This window comes from Pantherophis guttatus, chromosome 1, assembly GCF_059756535.1.
Source record: "Pantherophis guttatus breed Tessera chromosome 1, ASM5975653v1, whole genome shotgun sequence".
Taxonomy (NCBI): domain Eukaryota; kingdom Metazoa; phylum Chordata; class Lepidosauria; order Squamata; family Colubridae; genus Pantherophis; species Pantherophis guttatus.
Window position 1 is genome coordinate 273,090,698 of NC_142063.1, and position 20,245 is coordinate 273,110,942.

Consider the following 20,245-nt stretch of genomic DNA (forward strand, 5'->3'; position numbering starts at 1 on the left):
CAGGGGGGGAAAAAGAGTTTTATTTTCTTAGAGCTCTTGGGCTTATTACCTAAGGAAAAAAGTATGTGTCCCTCCCCATCCCCATTACGAAAAAAACCCTTAATAGTGTAAATGAAAGTGACTGTATTCAGACTGCATCCTGGCTAAAAATGAGTCATGCAACAATTATTCACTAGTGATGCATACGCCCAAACCAAATACTTCAAATTAAAAAAAAAAACTGGGTGGGTATCCAGATGCTGTCAGAAAAGGAAGTCAATGTGTTCAGCTGGAGTGAGCGAGGTATTGCCTCACCATATGTCTGCTTCGTATGTTGCTTTAGGAAGAGAACAAATGCAGATGGTTTCGATAGCTGTTGAAGAGTTGGTGAGTGAAAAGATCCTGATACTTATTAATTCCCCTCCAGAACAATTCATACAATGAGAATGATTTGCAAAGAAGCAAAGAAACTGAACAGATGATCTAATCAGTGGTGGGTGTCAACATTTTTTGCTACCGGTTCTGTGGGTGTGGCTTGGTGGGCGTGGCATTGCTTGGTGGGCATGGCAGGGGCAGGATACTGTAAAATCACCATTTCCACCCCACTCCAGGGGGAAGGATACTGTAAAATCTCCATTCCCTCCCCAATCCAGGGGAAGGTTATTGCAAAATTTCCATTTCCTCTCTATCAGCTGAAACTTGGGAGGCAGATAATAGATGGGGGTGGAGCCAGTCAGAATTTTTACTATAGGTTCTCCAAACTACTCAAAATTTCCACTACCGGTTCTCCAGAACTGGTCAGAACCTACTAAAACCCACCTCTGGATCTAATGTATTCGTTGATTGCATTTTCATCTTACTCCTCCTCTAAGAAAGCAGCATTTTACTCTAAGAAATATGCATATCCACAGTGGAAACAGCTGCTTCCAACCGGAAACAAAAACTACTTCCTTGGTCTGGGAAATTTAGCTTTATGGGAGAGTAACTCTAGGGATGGCTATTGTAGTAGCTAAAATGGACGGTCAATTTACCCCATTGCCACAGCTACTGTTTATGTTATGCTGCCAGTGTTGTGAACTGAGTGATTACATTGAAGCAGCCAGGGATGGAATAAAGCAACAGGCTCCTCCTACCAGCCAACACATGCTCATTGGCAAATCTCAACTAAATGTCTGCTCATATAGCAATAGCACTTAGCAATAGCAATAGCACTAGCACTTAAAGACTTATATTCTGCTTCATAGTGCTTTATAGCCTTCTGTAAGCGGTTTACAGAGTCAGCATTGGATGAAATCCAGCAGGTTCTGACAGGTTCTGGAGAACCGGTAGCGGAAATTTTGAATAGTTCAGAGAACCGGCAAATACCACCTCTGCTGGCCTCAGAGTGGGATGGGAATGGAGATTTTGCAATATCCTTCTCCCAGGAGTGGAGTGGGAATGGAGATTTTGCAGTATCCTTCCCCTGCCATGCCTACCAAGCCACACCACGCCCACTAAGCCACACCCACAGAATCGGTAGTAAAAAAATTTGGATTTTCACCACCGATCAGCATATTGCCCCCAACAATCTGGGTCCTCATTTTACCGACCTCAGAAAGATGGAAAGCTGAATCATTCTTGAGCTAGTCAGGATTGAACTTTTGGCAGTGGAAATCAGAGTTAGCCTTCAATACTGCATTCTAACCACTGTGACACCACGGCTCTTATAGCTAAATAGTATATAGTAGTTACTATACTATGGTATATAGCTAAATACCCACATAATACTCACTGAGTTTGCTACCCACATACCTCTCTGCATTCCATAAACAAAGCTAGTCTCTCCCAGAAATGCTGGAAATTGCAGTTTAATAGCATTCAGAGGTCTGCGGGTTCTTGGAGACCAGTTGTGTCCCTTCCTTATCCAGGAATTTATTTATCTGTGCAGCAGAGAAATATCTTGTCTGTGTATAGTAATCATCATCATTATAATCATCATCACCATCACCTTCATCATCATCATCATCATCATCATCATCATCATCATCATCAAAGGACTATCCTGTTTTCCCCAAAATAAGGCATCCCCTGATAATAAGCCCAATCGGGCTTTTGAGCACATGGCAATAAGGCCAAGCACTTATTTCAGAGTTCAAAAAAATATAAGACAGGGTCTTATTTTTGGGGAAACACAGTAAATAGGTAGACCAAAATATCAAATATCAAAGCCTAAACATCTGGTTGACTGTGCATCAACTATAATAATTTTTTTGGATTCAGTTGTGACTTCAACTCAAGAGTTTTCCAGGAAAACAGAAGAAACCCAGTGAGAGTAAGACAGACAGGCACCCAATCAGATCAGCCTTCTTCAAAGTGAACTATCGGCCTATTTTTGTTTTGTGATAGCTGGAAATAGCCATCTGCTATGATGTAATGAATAGAATCTCAAAGGCCTTATCTTGTTGACAGAACTAAGAGCTCTGTAGTCCAAAGATGGCAAACAGATGCAAGAGGGGTATTCTCATCATAAAAGACAGCAAATGGAACTGAAATTCCTAGGCTGTGACCATCCACACTGAACACAATGGTCCAAAGGAAAAAGAGGCAAATAGCCAATTGGTAGGCATGGAATTTGGAAGAAAAGGCTCTTTGGGCTCGAGATGTTTAGGGCTTTTAAATTATGCACAGTAATGGTTTTACATTTGTCCAAGCTGAATGGAAAATGGAGGACAGAAGGAAAGAAAGAAAAGAGGTATTATAACAATATATTCCTAAACATCAGGGGTGAAATCCAGCAGGTTCTGACAGGTTCTGGAGAACTGGTAACGGAAATTTTGAGCAGTTCGGAGAACCGGCAAATACCACCTCTGGCTGGCCCCAGAGTGGGGTGGGAATGGAGATTTTGCAGTATCCTTCCCTTGGAGTGAAGTGGGAGTGGGGATTTTGCAGTATCTTTCCCCTGGAGTGGGGTGGGAATGGAGATTTTGTAGTATCCTTCCCCTGCCACGCCCACCAAGCCATGCCCTGCCCACCAAGCCAAGCCAAGTCCACCAAGCCACACCCACAGAGCCGATAGTAAAAATTGGATTTCACCACTGCTAAACATAAGTTAATTTCTCTATCTGATCTATTTTTCATCTTTTATATGTTGGAAATGATCACGGAGTAGGAGAAAATAAGCTGTGAAATTAGAAGCATGTGCTGGCTGCTTGAGAAGGAGTTAATGTATCTCCCAAGCTAATCTTTGCAAATGAAGTCAATTCTTTGGAGCAACCCAATGCAGTAAAGAGAGACTGAAAATGATCTCCGTAAAGTCATAGACTAGTTTGGCAGACACAAGATCAGCCTTACCAAGAGCTTTGGACTACTGTCTCAGAAACTTGTAATTAAGGTGACAAAGATCATGGAGGAAAGTGACAGGAAAACACCCAGAAGAGGGGAAATTGATGAAAATGGAAACCCACTGCTGCCACCTCCATCAAGAATTGCCAGTTGAGTTTTCCAATGTGAACTCCAGGTATCATCAGCAAGAAGTCTGACAGTGTAATCAGAGTTAAGTGATAATCAAAATGGAAACGTTTGCTGCTCTATTTTCTAAAACTCAGCAGCACCATTTATTTGTGATGCCTTAGCAGCATAATTATATTGAGCCAAACGATGCTGAGAGATATGCTTGCATTCATACATTTATTTGTTTTCTTATTTATTATACTTCTAGTACAACTATATTTCCCAAGGATTCATGTCAGTGCAGTTAAAATCAGAACACACAACAATTCAGCGAATCAACCTCATAAATCAACCAATAAAATCAAATACTGACAATGAAATTAAAACTATAATAGGAATCCAATGACCAAATATCAATTTCCAAAATGTTCTTCTGAAAAATTATGTTTTGAAGCCTTCCTGCAAAGACATCATCCAGATCTCCAGTGGGAGGCTGTTTTGATGGGTGACATTAGAGAAAACCATATGGACCTGGAAATTACTAGAACTTAAGTATAGGGCTTCCAAAAATCCAGCCATTCAGCATGGGAGTGAAGTTACTCAACCGAAAATTGCAACTGGCAGCACATTGAAGGCCCTGGGAGAGCCCACCTGCTGTCTGTAATGTCTTTCATCTTGTATTTTTCTGCCCCTTGCCCCATCATCTTACCACTGTCTTTCATATCACAATAGGATTTGCCAATGATAACCTGATCGTCAAACTTTAACCAAATGGTATGCTTTCTGATAATTTAGTACATTGCTTGAATCCAGCCAGTGTGATTTGTACATTATGGTTTATGGGTCAGTGGTGGGTTCCTCCCGGTTCCGCCCGGTTCTGCCAAGCCAGTAGCGGTGACGATATGATGTCACTGAACTGGTTCTGCCCTCCTGCCCCCCGCTGGCCCCCCGCTCCCCCATGTTATTCTTACCTTTTATTTGGCCCCACCCCCAATCTATTGCTGCCTCCTGAGTCCCAGCTGATTGGCTAGAAGGAAAAAAAACTGTTTAAACTCTTGTCGCGGGGCTTCAAAGGGCCGTCCTACAGCTGATCAGTGTTAAAAGGCAGTGTGGTGGTAGACCGGTGTCTCCAAAAACAAATGGGTAGACCGGTACAGCTCTGCAAGCAGTTAAAAGCCTGGTAGACCAGTACCTCTGCTAAATCCTAAAGAATTGTCACATGACCATCAAGCCACGCCCACAAAATAAGCCATGCCCACAGAACCGGTAGTAAAAAAATTTAGAACCCACCCGTTATGGGTGTATACTGTAAAACCATGGTGGCTTATTCAGTAAACTATAGTTGTGGAAACTATGAGTTAACATGCTGTTAGAGAAAAGCCAGCACATGGAATCAGGAAGAAGCAGGGAAAGTGAAAGAAGAAACAGGTGAGACCAGAAGCACGTAGCCCATACCTTGAATCCATTTGCTTCTAATCATACTACCATTTTATAGTCTTCATGAACATCTTCTGGCCTGATATGCCAGTTGTGTCCCTTTCTGGATCGGGACTCCCTATGCATGGTCATTCAAGCACTCGTCACCTCTCGTCTGGACTATTGTAACGCTCTCTACATGGGGCTCCCCTTGGGGTACACTCGGAGGCTCCAACTGGTGCAGAATGCGGCCGCGCGGGGGATTATGGGAGCGACGGGGCGCTCCCATGTGACTCCTCTCCTGTGCGAGCTGCATTGGCTTCCGGTGGACTTCCGGGTGCGCTTCAAGGTGTTGGTGATCACCTTTAAAGCGCTCCATGGCTTAGGGCCGGGGTACTTATGGGACCGCCTTCTGCCACCAATAGCCTTCCACCGGCCAGTTTGCTCCCACAGAGAGGGCCTCCTCAGGGCGCCGTCGGCCAGACAATGCCAGCTGGTGACCCCCAGGAGGAGACCCTTCTCTGTGATGGCACCTACCCTTTGGAACAATCTACCCCCAGAGATACGAGTGATCTCCGACCTCCGGACTTTTCGTCGGGCCCTAAAAACTTACTTTTTTCAGTTAGCCGGTCTGTCTTGATTTTATGGTTGGTTTTAAAATTTGATACGGATTTTAAATTGATAAGTTTTAAATTACGGGCTGAATCTATTTAATTATTTTAATTCTATTTTTAACTGTAACTTTTTGTATAAATGTTTTTATTTTGGCTGTTCACCGCCCTGAGTCCGAAAGGAGAAGGGTGGTATAGAAGTTTGAATAATAAATAAATAAATAATAAATAAATATATGAGATGGTTGCTTTTGACATTATTGGTTATAGAATGCTCTGCTCCTTAAAAGTATTACTGGAATCACTGCAACCAGGCTATGATTGGCAAGAGGTGAGGTTGTGGTGTTCAATGAAGCTGTTTTGTCACTGTTGGCTTCAATTGCACCATTAGGTTGATAACAGTATTATTTATTCCTAGTCGATTTAATATTTAGGGCTGAATTATTCGATGGATTGTTTTTAGAATTCAGCAGTAGCTATTATAAACAGCTCCCAAGGCAGACTTTGTATTGTATAATGTTTTACATCTTCAATTTTAACTGTACAATTACCATAGCTTTGCAGCATATCTACAGTATTACATTATAAATCAGGCTGCAATACTTATCTGCTACAGTTTTTAAAATCATGATTCAGATGGCATGCCCATTTATGTATGCAAATCTGTTTCTCTGCTGGAGAATTTTAAATTCGTGTTGCAAACCTGCTATTTAATCACTGCACGTTTTTATAGTTTTGTAGAACAGCAATCAAAATGAAATCACTTCACAAATAAGAATATGATAGGTTCTCGGAATATTGTGCAAAATACTAGAAGAAATGCAAAACAACATGGAGAGAGCATAATTTAAGCAAGAAACTATACAAATGGAAGTGCTATAACTGTGATAGCAGTAGAACTATTGATGACAACCAACAATATTGAGATTAGGAGAAGAGAAGGAAGACTGGTTACTGCTGAGAAATTATGAGGACCTGAACATTTTTCTCAGATAGCATAATGATGTTTTAATATTGAAATCACTCTTCCCTCTTTTGATTGCTGGTGTGGAATGTATCTAACTGAAAGAGAAAGGACCCTGGATAGCTCAGCAGACTAATGCATTGTAATTTAACTCCAGCTGTCTGCAATTACTGTAAGTTCGAATCTCACTAGGCTCAAGACTCAGCCTTCCATCCTTTCTAAGGTAGGTAAATTGAGGACCCAGCTTGTGGGGGCAATAAGCTGACTTTGTAAAAATATACAAAAGTATGAAGGCTATTGCTTAACATATTGTAAGCCGCCCTGAGTCTCCGGAGAAGGGCGGCATATAAATCAAATTAAAAAAAACAAAAGAACAAAAGAACAAAAGAAGCTACTAGAACTTTTACAATCCACAAAGGGGAAAGTGTCCGTTTGGCTAATATTCAAATATCACACAGATGAAGAGAGAAAAAGTCTTGTGGGATAAACTAAGAACCAAAAAATTTCTCCTGAACATAGGAATAGTAAAATACAGGGAAGAGGCAACTAGAGAAAGGAGCAGCAGGGACTTGGAGAACTGTATGAAAGGACTTAGGGGAAAAAAGGGACAGAAACATGAGATACAAAGGAACTAATGAAATATTGGCCTTTAGGGTAGGGAATCATAAAATATTTAAGGCCACTTGCAAATGGTAGCAAAGCAGCTGAAAGAAGGAGAAGCTGTGATGGGACAGCATGTTGAAAACCAAGGATCTCATTGCACATACCCCACCACCACCAAATACTACACTTGTTGCACGCACCCAGAAAATTAGGGAAAGCAGATGAAACAAGATGAGGATTGTAGATGAGGGGACCAATAATCCTGACGGAGCTACTGAAGTTTGCAAGATATTTCTGGACAAGGTTTTATTGTGCTGCCTCATTTATAGAATGTTAGAGACCATGTTTTCTTCCTTAGATGACCTTTGTCTTTTCCCACCATTGATTTCTTTCATCCTTGTTATTGTTGTTGGTCTTACAAAGAAAAGTTTGTTAAGAAGGGAAGGGAATTATAGCTTTATAATTGCCTCTTGATAGAGCCAGCCACCTGGAAGCTCCTTACTATCTCTGGTATTACAGAGATAATGGCAACTGATGATAAAGAGCAAAGGAGTCCCAACATGTGTGAGGGATGCCTGACAGGAGTTAAATGTCACATTTAAGGCTAAACAGTCAACTCCTTAGCTGTTTGAATGTACATACGAGCAGCCAGAAATTGTATAAATTAAGTCAATGAGAAGCTTTTGATGATTTGCATCATCAAGGTGAAAGGCTGAATTCTTCTTCCCTACTGCTAAAATTGCTAGATTTGCTCCTTGGATGCTTACATGTTTGGGAGTTTAGTATTTCATGCATATGGCAAATCAAATGCAAAAACAATGGATTTCAGTAGGCTGAACCCTAATTTACTGTTGCTGCCAAAGTAACTGCTGTTCATTACTGACTCCCACTCCGGCTGGAACAGGCCACTTGAATATCACATATATACTGCATTTATAATGCCACATTAAACTCTGAAGAAGGTCATCTTCATTTACAGAAGCTTTTGACAAAGTGGCTGATCACTGGAGATGCAGCTGTTGCTGGATGCTAAATAGATGTGCATTATGTGCTTTATTACAGCAGGCTCTCCCAGCTGCCAATCAATTCTTCTTTTGGCAATCATCCAGATTAAAACACTTGGCAATTAACACTTTGCCAGTGCTATCTCACGTTTAATAAGGACCCCTCTGCCATCGTTGGCAACATGGGGGAGTCAACTGCTTTGCATAAAAAATAATCTTCACTATGGATTGAGAAGTTTTATATTCAACATGCTGAGCCCCCACATCTTAATCAAGCTGTGTAAGTAGGATAATCTGGCTCCAAATAAACCCCATGTGCTGCAGAAATGGTTACATGACATCTATAATGTTGTGTGTCCTAACCATTTAATAGAACAGAATGGAATGGAACGGAATGGAACGGAATGGAACGGAACAGAACAGAACAGAATATTTATTGGCCAAGTGTGATTGGATACACAAGGAATTTGTCTTGGTGCATATGCTCTCAATGTACATAAAAGAAAAGATAGCATTTTAGTATTATTAAATTATAGCAGCTCCCTTCTGTACCTCTACTGAATTTCAATTCTAGAATGCCCAGCTAGCATGGAAATCATGTGGTTGCAAGTCTACATTTTAGCATATGGGGAGACTGACATGTTGGGGGATACTGAAGGAAAGTGTTACAAAGGCCCGATTTTTTAAAAAATGATCTTTATTTACATTTTTCATTAAAAAAAGAAAACAACACACCATATAAATAACATACAGAACAACACAACAAATAACAAGCATACCTATAAGTAGTACCTTAATAACCTAGTATTCGGTACAGTATATCTATATTATATTCCGGGGGAGACAGAACACCTTGTATACCTTTATAGATCAATTAGGTCTATCTGACCTCACTTTACTTGTATAGTATAAGTTTCTCAATAAATACAATTCCTCATCTATTTTGGCTTTTAATTTTCTCTTCTCTAGCCAAATATATAATTTTTCCCAGGATAAACATGTTTGTGTTTGGTCTCTATCTTTTAGTTTTTTAGTCAATTTATCTGCTTCCACACATTCTAAAATCTTCTTTATAATTGCCTCCTCTGATGGGATATTTTTGTTTTTCCAAAATTGAGCATACGTCAATTTTGAGTCTTTTTAAATATTTAATATTTAATATTTTGAGTCTTTTTTAATAGTTTCCGGTTTGGAGCTAAGCAAGCATGTCTCTGGTCACCATTCAGTCTTTTGATTTAAAATCTCATTAAGCCATTTTTTTATTTTTCCCAAGAATTTTACTGCTTTCGGGCACGTCCACCACTGATGGTAGTAGGTGCCACGCTCAAACCCACACTTCCAGCATTCAACAGACTGTCCAGTGAACATTTTAGCTAGTCTATCGGGGGGGAGATGCCACCTATATATCATCTTGTAGATATTTTCTTTGTATGCCGTAGAAACTACTAATTTCATATTCCCCTACCAGATCTCTTGCCATTTTTCTAAATGAATTGAATAACCAAAATTTTTCCCCCAGGTAATCATTGTATCTTTAATTATCTCGTCACCTATCTCTAATCTCATCAACAATTTATAGGTTTTCGAAATCATGCCTTTTTCTTGGCCCATCAGGATTTTGTCTAATTCTTATAAGTCAACATTTATACCTTTCCTATCTCTGTCTTTTTTATATTTAGATTGAATCTGTAGATAGGTCCACCAATCCACTTGTAGTCCTTAGGAGTTCAATTCCTGTTTAGATTTTAATTTTCCTTGTACGTTCAGCAAATCCTTATATATTAATTTTTTCGCAGGGTTATAAAGTTTAGGGTATGTCAATGCTTCTAAAGATGATATCCAGCACGGTGTTTTAATATAATATTTTTTGCTAACCTTTTTCCAATTTTGAATTAAAATATTTCTTATGTAATGTCGGCCCGAATTTAACTATGATCTTAGTGCAATTAAGAGTAGAAGGTAATTATGCATTACTTTGAGTTGTTTGACAAAACAGAAACGTCTATAGAATTAATGACTCATTTATTATTGAAAACTCAACTCCGAAAATCACGTTTAAAAAAAAAAAAGGTGGGTTGCATTTCAAGGAAACCAAACAAGTGTACTGTTTATTGTCTTCTTGCGGTGTCCAGTTGTTGGAATTGGCAAGTGTAACAAGCTTGTTGGGATTCATTTGAGGCCTTGCTTGGGTTTTAGTAAACAAACTTCTAGGATCACACTTTCTTGGCTCTGCTCTGACTTTCCTGTATTTGAAAAGAATTACGATTGTTAAAAACTATCATGCAGAGCTGAGAAAGATAGCAGATTTATGCATTCAGGCAGAGTGGGTGTGCTGCAGGTCCCTTCTGTGATGTGTTGTCACCTTGAGGGACCTAAAAAACATATCTTTTCTATTGCAGCACCCAACTTCTGGACCACCATTTTCCTTCCCCCCAGAAATATGGATGGTGCCATCTTTCCTGGGATCCCAACAAGCCTTTAAAATCTGGCTTTATGCCCAGTCCTGGGGTTAATATATTGGAAGGGCTGCCATGATTGGGATTAATGTTGTTTTTAGTCCAGGCTATCTGTTTAATGTTATGTTTTTAATTGTTTTAATTATTAATTTTATTTTGTAAAATGTCCAGAATCCACCAGGGTGGGTGGCTATATTAAATCTAAGTAATAATAGTTGTAATAATTCTAAAGAGCTGATGTAAGCTCCTGTACAAACTGAATCCAACTATCTGATAAATGGGAAGTTTGGGAGAAATGCCAATAAGGCTATCCTACTCCACAGATGAGGAAAGTGTAAGTAAGCCAGATACACAGAGAGCTATTATCTGAATCAGATTGACCACAAGAAGTCTTTTTATACCCAGCTTTTTGCTCTTCTTTTTCCAGCTAGTCTGTCTTACCAAAAATTAAAATTTAACTTTTTGTCAGAAGAATGTATCAAGGGAGAAAAAACAATCTCTAAGGATTGATGGCAAAGTGAGGTGAGACCGGCAGAGAAGCCTGCAAGAGCCAGCAACCCAAGCGCCACTAGCTAAGTGGTGTAAAGCTAGCTCACACACCCTGCTGAGCACCAGGTATAGTGCCAAACAGAATGAACTAACAATCTAGGCCCGTGATGGTGAACCTATGGCACGCATGCCACCTGTGGCATGCTTAGGCCTCTCTGCTGGCACGTGAGCCCTCGCCCCAGCTGAGCTCTGCGTGGGCGCCTCCTGTCAGCCAACTGATTTTCGGATCTCTGCAGTGCTGTTGTTTAATCAAAATGCAGCTAAAACACTATACAAGCCATTGAGAATATAACTATATACATCCAACAGGAATAGGAAGTGCCTCACAGGAGCAGATAGATGTAAATCATAAAGAGGCAGGAAATGCATCACTGAACAATGGAGATGAATGCTAGAGAGGAATAAAGCTGCGTACAAGGCAGACATAACACCTGTAACACCATAGGCATGCAGGGGTGGGGTGAGGGATGAGCGCGGGGTGGGTGTGACACACATCCTCTCCCCCTCCCCCGTGCCCCATTTTTGGTCCCAGGAGGCTTCAGGGAGGCCTGCTAGGCCCAAAATGGGCCGCAGGGGTGTCATGCACACATGCGCGGGGGGTGGGAGGAGCGTGCGCAGGAAGGTGGCACACGCATGCTCTGGGAGGATGTCATGCGTGCATTGTATTATGGGTGTGGGCACGCTGTCGTGCTTTCGGCACTCAAGGAGAAAAGGGTTAGCCATCACTGATCTAGGCTGTCAGGACTGCATTGTGTCCAGCATTTAAAGATTTCCCTGACTTTGTATGCCATATGCAAAATCAATCAATCAATCCCTAAGGAAGTACCAAAAACAGAGATAAATTTCCAAGCTATAGTACTTTTTTTTCCAAATTTCAAATAATAGCTTGGACTTTTCAGGGGTTTTAAAAGAGAACACATTATTATATAATATGTAGGAAGCGGTTACATTTCCCTATCCTTGACGTCTATTCAAATATTGCCTAAATGCCTCTCCCTCGAATACTCGGTGAACATATTTCCCCATCTTTGCAAAAAGCACTGCTTTCTTTGGCAGTTGGTTTCATCATATGGTCACTGGAATTATGCCCTTTCTTTGGTTCTTTTCAGCAGAACAGCAAAGCAGTATACAATATTTTCAAGCAACTTGCTCCAATATGTGTGTTGGGGTTTTTTTAATCATATATTTCTATGCAATTTCTGCTTTTATGTGTACTGACAGTTATTACCTTAGTTTTCATCTCATTTCCCATTCTGTTAGTGATATATTAGAATAACAGTTGCTCTTCTTTCTCCAGTTTAATAGAGGAAAAAGGCGAGGCCCACCAGGTAAGTCAACCTAATGCAAGATGACAAGATGAGCAAGGAGGAAAAAAGTTGATTTCATTGTCTTGAGAGGGGAGTTACTCATATTGTACCTATCCTTTGCATCAGTGGAAACAAAACAGAACCCCATTCCAAAGTTATATTATTTATAATATATATAATATATAGATCAATTCAGCATGATTATTCTCAAAATAATCATTGCTAGAGATCTTCAAGAGTTTGATGATCCATTATCCTCTGCAGATTTTTTTTTTTGCAAGTGGTTAGTTACAACTCTACTTGGTTGCTACCTGAAGAAGTAATGCAAATAGAAAACTGGAAGCATTTTCCTGTTCTATGTCTCAAAATGTAGGCAGGAAATAAGCTCTTATTTGACCCTAACCATGGGCACAATAAATTTAATTTTATATATACTCCGACAACCACTCTAGCATGCAAGCCCAGTCGTACAATCTAGAAGATGTTATGATGTGATCAACAGGCCTTTGCATCTCACCATCTGCAATGTTAACTATGTCAACCAGAAAATTTCCCTGAGTACCAGAAGTCTCTTGAATTCCATATCAAGATGGATTTTGTTAAGTTGGTCATTCTTTTGGAACAGAGAAATCTTTGCCCTTTTTCACTTCATCAGGAAAAGTTCTTACTATGACAAAAGAAATAAAGAGAGCTGTCACTCATCCAGTATAAATACTATGGTTAGACTATATCCCACAGAATATGGCAGGCTATTTAAATATTGAGACAACTCTAAGATTGTCTCAACGAAAGCCAATTTTGTCTAATGGTTAAGGCACCAGGCTAAGAAAGTGGGAGATGCTGAGTTCAAGTCTCGCCTTAGCCATGAAAGCCATCTGGGTGACTTTGGGCCAGTCCCTCACTCTCAGCCTAACATACCTCACAGGGTTGCTGTTGTGAGGCAAACAGGAGGAGGAGGAAGGTATGTTGGATAGGTTCCCTGCCTTGAGTTATTTGTAAGATAAATAAAAGCAGGATATAAATAAATACAATAAAATTGTCAACATGGCAATTGATAAACCATGTAGGACCTTCCATGGCATCCCTATTTATTAGATACAGATAAATGCTAATTTTTGCGTTGAGTTGATGCCTAGAAGAAAGACTACAGATTGGGTTCAAAGAAGCTGCCAGGCATTGTATAGCTATCCCTACAATTGAATTATTTTTACAGTTTCATATGCCTGTGTATGTACACATACACACGCATAAGTGGTCTGTTGTTATTTAAGGAGGAACAAAAGCTTTGAAGGATTTGCAGTTCCTTCATGAGTATTTATCATGCATCAACACGATGCAACAGGCCTACATCAAGTTCCACTATAACTGCTAAGCAGCAAAATAAAGGCAGCAGTTGTAACTCTGGGATATTGGGAAGTGAATAATGGACAGGAACTGTTTTCCGAAGGTTGATTTTTTCCAGAGCAGAATGAGCTGTTGAGACACAGTTCTTGCACAGAGTTGTTACCATGATCTAATTATTCCATGTGAAGTGTGTGACATCTGCTGATATACAGAGCATTAAAGTAACTTACCCACTCAGTCAACCAAACAATCCAGGGTTCATGAAGACAGCAATACTTACTCATCTCCAGGCAACTCTAAATCTAAGAAGGAAGGGTTGATTTAAGTGCAAACTATTTGTTTCAACATTTTCAGATGTTGGTTTGTACCTTGATTCCCCGATTAATTTCTCTGAATTATACCATTTGGCTTTGATTTATCTTTTTTCACGCACAGAACTTTTACAGCTTGATTCACAAGATAATGCTTCATTGACCACGTGTACACACTCTTTTTAAAGACACTTAAACCAGTGGTGGGTTTCAAAATTTTTTACTACCGGTTCTGTGGGCATGGCTTGGTAGGCGTGGCATGGCTTGGTGGGCGTGGCAGGGGAAGGATACTGTAAAATCTCCATTCCCACCCCACTCCAGGGGAAGGATACTGTAAAATCTCTATTCCCTCCCCACTCTAGGGGAAGATTACTGCAAAATCCCCATTTCCTCCTGATCAGCTGGGACTTGGGAGGCAGAGAATAGATGGGGGCAGGGCCAGTCAGAGGTGGTATTTACTGGTTCTCAGAAATTTCCGCTACCAGTTCTCCAGAACTGGTCAGAACCTGCTGAAACCCACCTCTGCACTTAAACATGGAACTTTAGCTTGTTAAGCCTAATAGATATTGCTCCATTCAAAGCAACATCTCTCTTTATATTTATTCAAAAAAAAATTGCCATAGATTTTGATGTCAGAAGTCCACAACTGAACATGCCCAGATATGGTGAGGATAAAAAGGGAGACCAAGAGGTGAGCTCCACCAATTTATCATTCTCTACCATCATAATTTCAATTGTTTATACAATTCTTTCTTTCTGCTATGTGGCATCAGGACAGGAAACATATCATCGCCCTCATCTAGGTCTTGCTTACATATCTTGGATATACAGACTTGGACAATTTGTTCTTTAACTAAGATGAGGTGGTCAACAGTATTAAATATCTGGGGGGTGCAGATAACTAACAATCTGAACTGGTCTCTCCACACGTCATCCTTAGTGAAACATGCAAATCAGCTTCTGCATTTCCTGCATCAGATGAGGAAAACACATCTTTCTCCTTCTTTTCTGGCCACTTTTTACAGAGGCACAATTGAGAGCGTTTTAACAAACTGCACCACTGTTTGGTGGCTGCAGTGCCTCAGATAGAAAGTCCATACAGAGAGTGGTAAGGATAGCCGAGAAGATTATAGGAAGCTCGCTATTCAGGGTACTGCTTATAAGCGCTATGTGCTTATAGCTCAAAGCATTGTTAGAGACCCCACACACACACCTCTCATGGTCTGTTTCTGTTTCTGTTTCTGTTGCTGGGAGGAGGTTTAGAAGTACCAGATTCTGTAACAGCTTTGTTCTCTATGCCGTCCATCTGGTAAACTCACAAGATTTGTTTTTCTCACCATGTACATATATATCCAAACTGTGTTGTTTCTCTGTCTCATATAATATATGTGGGTATATGCATAATTTTTATTTATTTATTTATTTATTTCGACATGTTTATGTAGTGTAGTGACCCTTTGAGAGTTTTGTGTAACAAAATTTCACTTTAATGAATGCCAATTAGTGTACATTCAAAGTGACAATAAAGTTATTCTAAGTCTAAGTCTATGACAATAAAAGAAAAGTGCCAATAACCCAGGCATTTTGATGAGAGAACTGATTTAAATTACAGGGACACCACCATTATGGGAATTGGACATGAGATGCAGGTATTTATCTTCTGCCTTGTCTTCCTTGTAGCTGTGGTGATGGCATTTTCTACGCCCTTGTTTTCTTTACTCTTAAGGTGTGTACAGAATGTTACCCCAAAATGGTTGTACTCATCCAATTCTAGCCTTTCCCAATATTTGCCCTCCAGGTTTGTTGAACTTATAACTATTGTGATTGCTAACTGACAATATCTTGTGAAGGCAAGTGCCACATGCTATAATATCAACAATCAAATTACTTGGCAATTCAAATCATCTCCTTGATAACTATAAGTAATTCCATTTTGATGGACGGGTCAGTAAGTAGTATTCATTACAAGAATGATAAATTTCTACCCTCTCAAATGTTTATGGTTGGCTGACTTGTTCCTCCCTAAATTTCATGTTCAGTTTCTTTTTTAAAGTCAGATGAGTATAATGATACTCAGCTGATTTAAAAAAATCAATAATGATGGTATCTTATGATTATATTATGTTGTTGCTTGTTGTTTGTATGTTCACTTAAATTTTATGCATTGGAGACAAATTCCTTGTGTGTTCAATTACACTTGGCCAATAAAGAATATTGTGTCGTGTCGTGTTGTGTCGTGTCGTGTTGTGTCATGTCATGTCGTGTCGTATTGTATTGTATTTATTGTATCATATTGATGCATTAGAGGACAATATAAAATAAGCCTTTCAGCAAGTCAACATGTCTCTTTATCATGCTTACAGAAGTATGATATCCAATATCAGAATAATAAACCTTTTTTTAAAATTGAAGATTCTCTAAGAGGTGTTTAATTAGACTGATTAAGTGATACCAAAAGAAGAAAAGAACAGGAAGGCTCAGAGGGTTGTTTTCCTGCAAAGGATAAGACATTGCGTCTGTGAATTACCATTTGCCCATTCTGCTAATGTTCCATTTGTCCCAGCATCTTTCAGCTTAAATTACTACACTTGAGGTCAGCTCAGCAAAAATTGCAAATAAGTTTTGACAGCAAATGTTGCCAAAGGGATAAAATAGCATGGACTGGAAGGCCATGATGAGAGGAAATATTTTATTTTTGAAGAGAGGAATTGCAGCACTGAAATGTCATTCCAGATTTAGGTATAGAAGAAAAATGGACATGTGCATTTATGTGTACATATATTTAAACCAATGAACTGAATATGGAGTTTTAAGAATCAACCCAGTACCACCAGATGGCATGGTCTCCCACTAGCTGAACCCCTCTTCTGTCCTTTCAATATAAGCAATTGTGAATTTATTATTGCACAATATTATTTCCCTTTCCTGCACCCTAAAAAGAGGGAAGTCATCTCTTTTGGGAGGGAATCTTGATGGGGTACAACCCATCTGGAGCAATAGGTCCATGACCTGGGAGTTCTCATGAATTTGAGGCTTCTGCTAGAGCAGCTTGCGCAGACTGTGGCCAGAAAAACTTTTCTCTAGCTCCAGCTGGTATGTGAGATATGGAACGAGATGGTTTGACATCTCATACCCTCAATATCTCTCAAATAGATTACTGCATTCATACTGAATGCACTTGTTAATTTGCTTCTGGTTGTACTTTTCTGAATACAATTCGAAATGATAATGATGAAACACTTTATCATTTGGATCCTTGTTATCTATGGAACTATCTGCTCCAGGTTTGCCTATACTGTGCAGTCAATTCATGAAAGTGTCCTGCCATCAGGAGTAGACAATTTCAATCAGTCGTCAATCCTATAGTAAAACTTGCTCCATGGTTAGACTGGTTCTTTATCAACTTTCTGGAAAATAGATAATATAATAGGCTTCTGGTGATCTTTTGAAGTATAAATAGTAGCTCTGGAATCTGCTAAGCATTTGATCATTTATGTTATAAATGTTAAATTTTATGTTTGATTTTTGTGTTTGTATTTTTCGTCCTCCTATTTGATGTGGGCCACTAGAGACTAATGGTATGAAAAGAGTGGCATCTAAGGCCTTTGAGAATATCTCTATTTTAGTCTTTTTGTTCTTATTATTCCTTCATTGCAATCATCTGCAAACATTTCCTTTGTTCTAAATTCATAATGACACAATCAATGGGCACAACTCAGTTACCACATCCAATGTGAATTATACTTCATACAGTGATATCATCTCCTTGGTCAAATTATTTTTTGTTAGATAACATAAATACCTAGCAGATGACATGAACACTTAGAGTCAAGAATAAACCCTATAAGGGATAATTGCCTGGCACAAGGAAACTAATATATACTTTTTCAGCATTTCATTAAATGAATTAGAAGATCAAAATTAAACATTCTGTAGCCTGAAAAGCTTGGAACCAAATGTGCTCTGCTCATGCAGTTTAATCAAAGTTTAGCTATATTTGGGACTCTTGAGGCATAAGAGACCAAGCTATTAATGTTACTTCCTCATGATTGGTAAACCCCTTGAGTGCAGAGAATCATTGACATAATACTATTTTCCCTTGAAATCTATTCCTGCATTTAGAAAGCTAACCCATCAGTGAGTCTTAACAGAACCACCTTTGTTTTCCTACCTCTAGTTTCCCATATAAAAGAAAGTTAAATGAAGGAATATTGAAGAAATATTCTTTAAAGGAGAATTCCCTAAAATCTAAAGTGGTAAGGATTTCCACCTCAAGGAAGATATTGAACATACAGTATTTGTTGCTAAAAAATTATTGCTCAATAGAGCATTGCTCTATCTACATGAACAGTAAAAAATGTACCAAGTGTTCCTCGTCAAATATTTTTTTAAAATTCTCACAAAAATATAAGAATACCACAGTCCAGAAAGTAGCCGTGTGTTGGCCCATGGGGTAGGGAAAACAAATGCAAATTTCATTGTTGAGTAACCGTAAAAGAATGTGCAAATTTCCAAGAATTCCATTTTGCTTCATCAAGTAAAATGAATTTAAAAGACAAGGGATTCTGAAGAAGTGAAAAGTCAGATAATGTTAGGGTAATTCCACAACATCAACATCTTTACTGATTATCTCAGACTTTAAACCACCACAGGAATGTTCTACTGGAACAGAACCTGAAATACTAGGTAGATCCATAGATATCGTACCAGCATTTGAATGAACTGAGGTAAACAGTTTTACTCCTTCCTTCCTTCCTTCCTTCCTTCCTTCCTTCCTTCCTTCCTTCCTTCCTTCCTTCCTTCCTTCCTTCCTTCCTTCCTCCCTCCCTCCCTCCCTCCCTCCCTCCCTCCCCTCTCTCTGCGCCCAGGAAGGGACAAGGGGAGGGGGATATGGTGGCTGTGGTTTTCTCACACAGGGGTGGAGAATGGAGTGGGGGAAGGACCATCCTGTTGAAAGTGAAGTGCTCACAGGCTGCGGGGCCAGCTGCCATGGAGGCAACAGAGGTCCTGCTGGTACCACACTCATCTACAACTTCATGGCAACCACCCAGGCTGGAACAGGTTCAGCCTTAGATCTGGCCTGTGGGGCTGCCCTGGACAGGACAGTCCCTGCTTGCTCATTGCCTCGTGGGCTGGGGTGGGCTGGGGTGGCGGAGGCCAGCTCCTCACTGTCTTCAGGGTGGCCCCCTGGGTCAGATCTAACCACACCGCAGTTTGGATCTGGCCAGCAGGCCTTGTGTTTGACATGTCTGCTTTAGAAAATTGAGTGATTCTATGTATCAGCGTCATTTTAGCCATTGTCTATCCACTGCAGGATGAAGGCCGCTTCCGCATGTTTTCAACCAATATGGTTCTAAGCTTTCTTTTGCCAATTGGGCCCACAATATTTGCTGATGTCATCAATCCATCTTGTTTTAGGTCTCTTTCGTGGATGCTTTTTATCAAGTGGGATCCATTCTATGACTGCTTTGGTGCATTTGCCGTCATTTCTTCTTGCTATGTGAACAGCCTGTTTCCATTGTAAGTCTTTTACTCTCTTGATAATATTGTATACTTTCGTTTGTTCTCTAATCCATGTGCAAGTCTTTTTATTTTGCATGTATATATGTATATGTGTATTCTGAGACTTATCCAGTTTTGGAACACAATATTTTATCCAAAATACAGTTCCTATATTCGTTTCAAGCAATCACTAAGAGCTATTGTAGCTGTAAACTGACAGAGCAAATATTAGGTTAATTGGTCTGATTCTCTGCCAAGTCTTATCTGCCTACAGCCTACCAAGGGAGAAACCAGTGCAATGGAATGTACAAGAATGAAACTCTTGGCAAGTCACAGAAATCAATGTTTGTACTTGTATCAATCAAATTAATAATGGTTCATATTGGTCAACAAGAGTTCCAGCTCAAAATAAAAAGGCAGCTATGTTTGCAGCAAAAAAGCAAGTAACCAACTGGATTTATTATGGATCTTGTGGATAATTTCAACTAGTCCAAGTGCACCTCCATTTGTATAATAAGCAGTACCTACTAGATCAAAAATGGACAGCATATGTTTAACATTGCTAGAAGGCAACTGAAATGAGCTGGAGTGATTTTTGGTTTTGATTTATTTTGGGATTGACAGTGGATAGGATAAATGAGTCTGATCCACTTCATAAAAAAAGATCACTCATCCAGAGGAATGCTCATTGAAGGGTAAAAAGTGCTGTTAGCTCAGAATTAGCAGGTGTCTAAGCCAAAACTAGAAATAACTTCAGTGATCTGGGTTAC

General features: G+C 39.6%; 1 long non-coding RNA gene across 1 annotated transcript in view; it reads left to right on the plus strand.

Annotated features, from left to right (window-relative positions):
* The first annotated feature begins 222 nt into the window (after positions 1 to 222).
* Positions 223 to 20,245, plus strand: part of LOC117672051 (uncharacterized) — a 31,710-nt gene continuing 11,687 nt past the window's right edge. The window contains exons 1-2 of the long non-coding RNA XR_004593107.3: positions 223 to 366; positions 19,392 to 19,493. This is a non-coding gene — a long non-coding RNA (uncharacterized LOC117672051). The remainder of the gene's footprint in view (positions 367 to 19,391; positions 19,494 to 20,245) is intronic.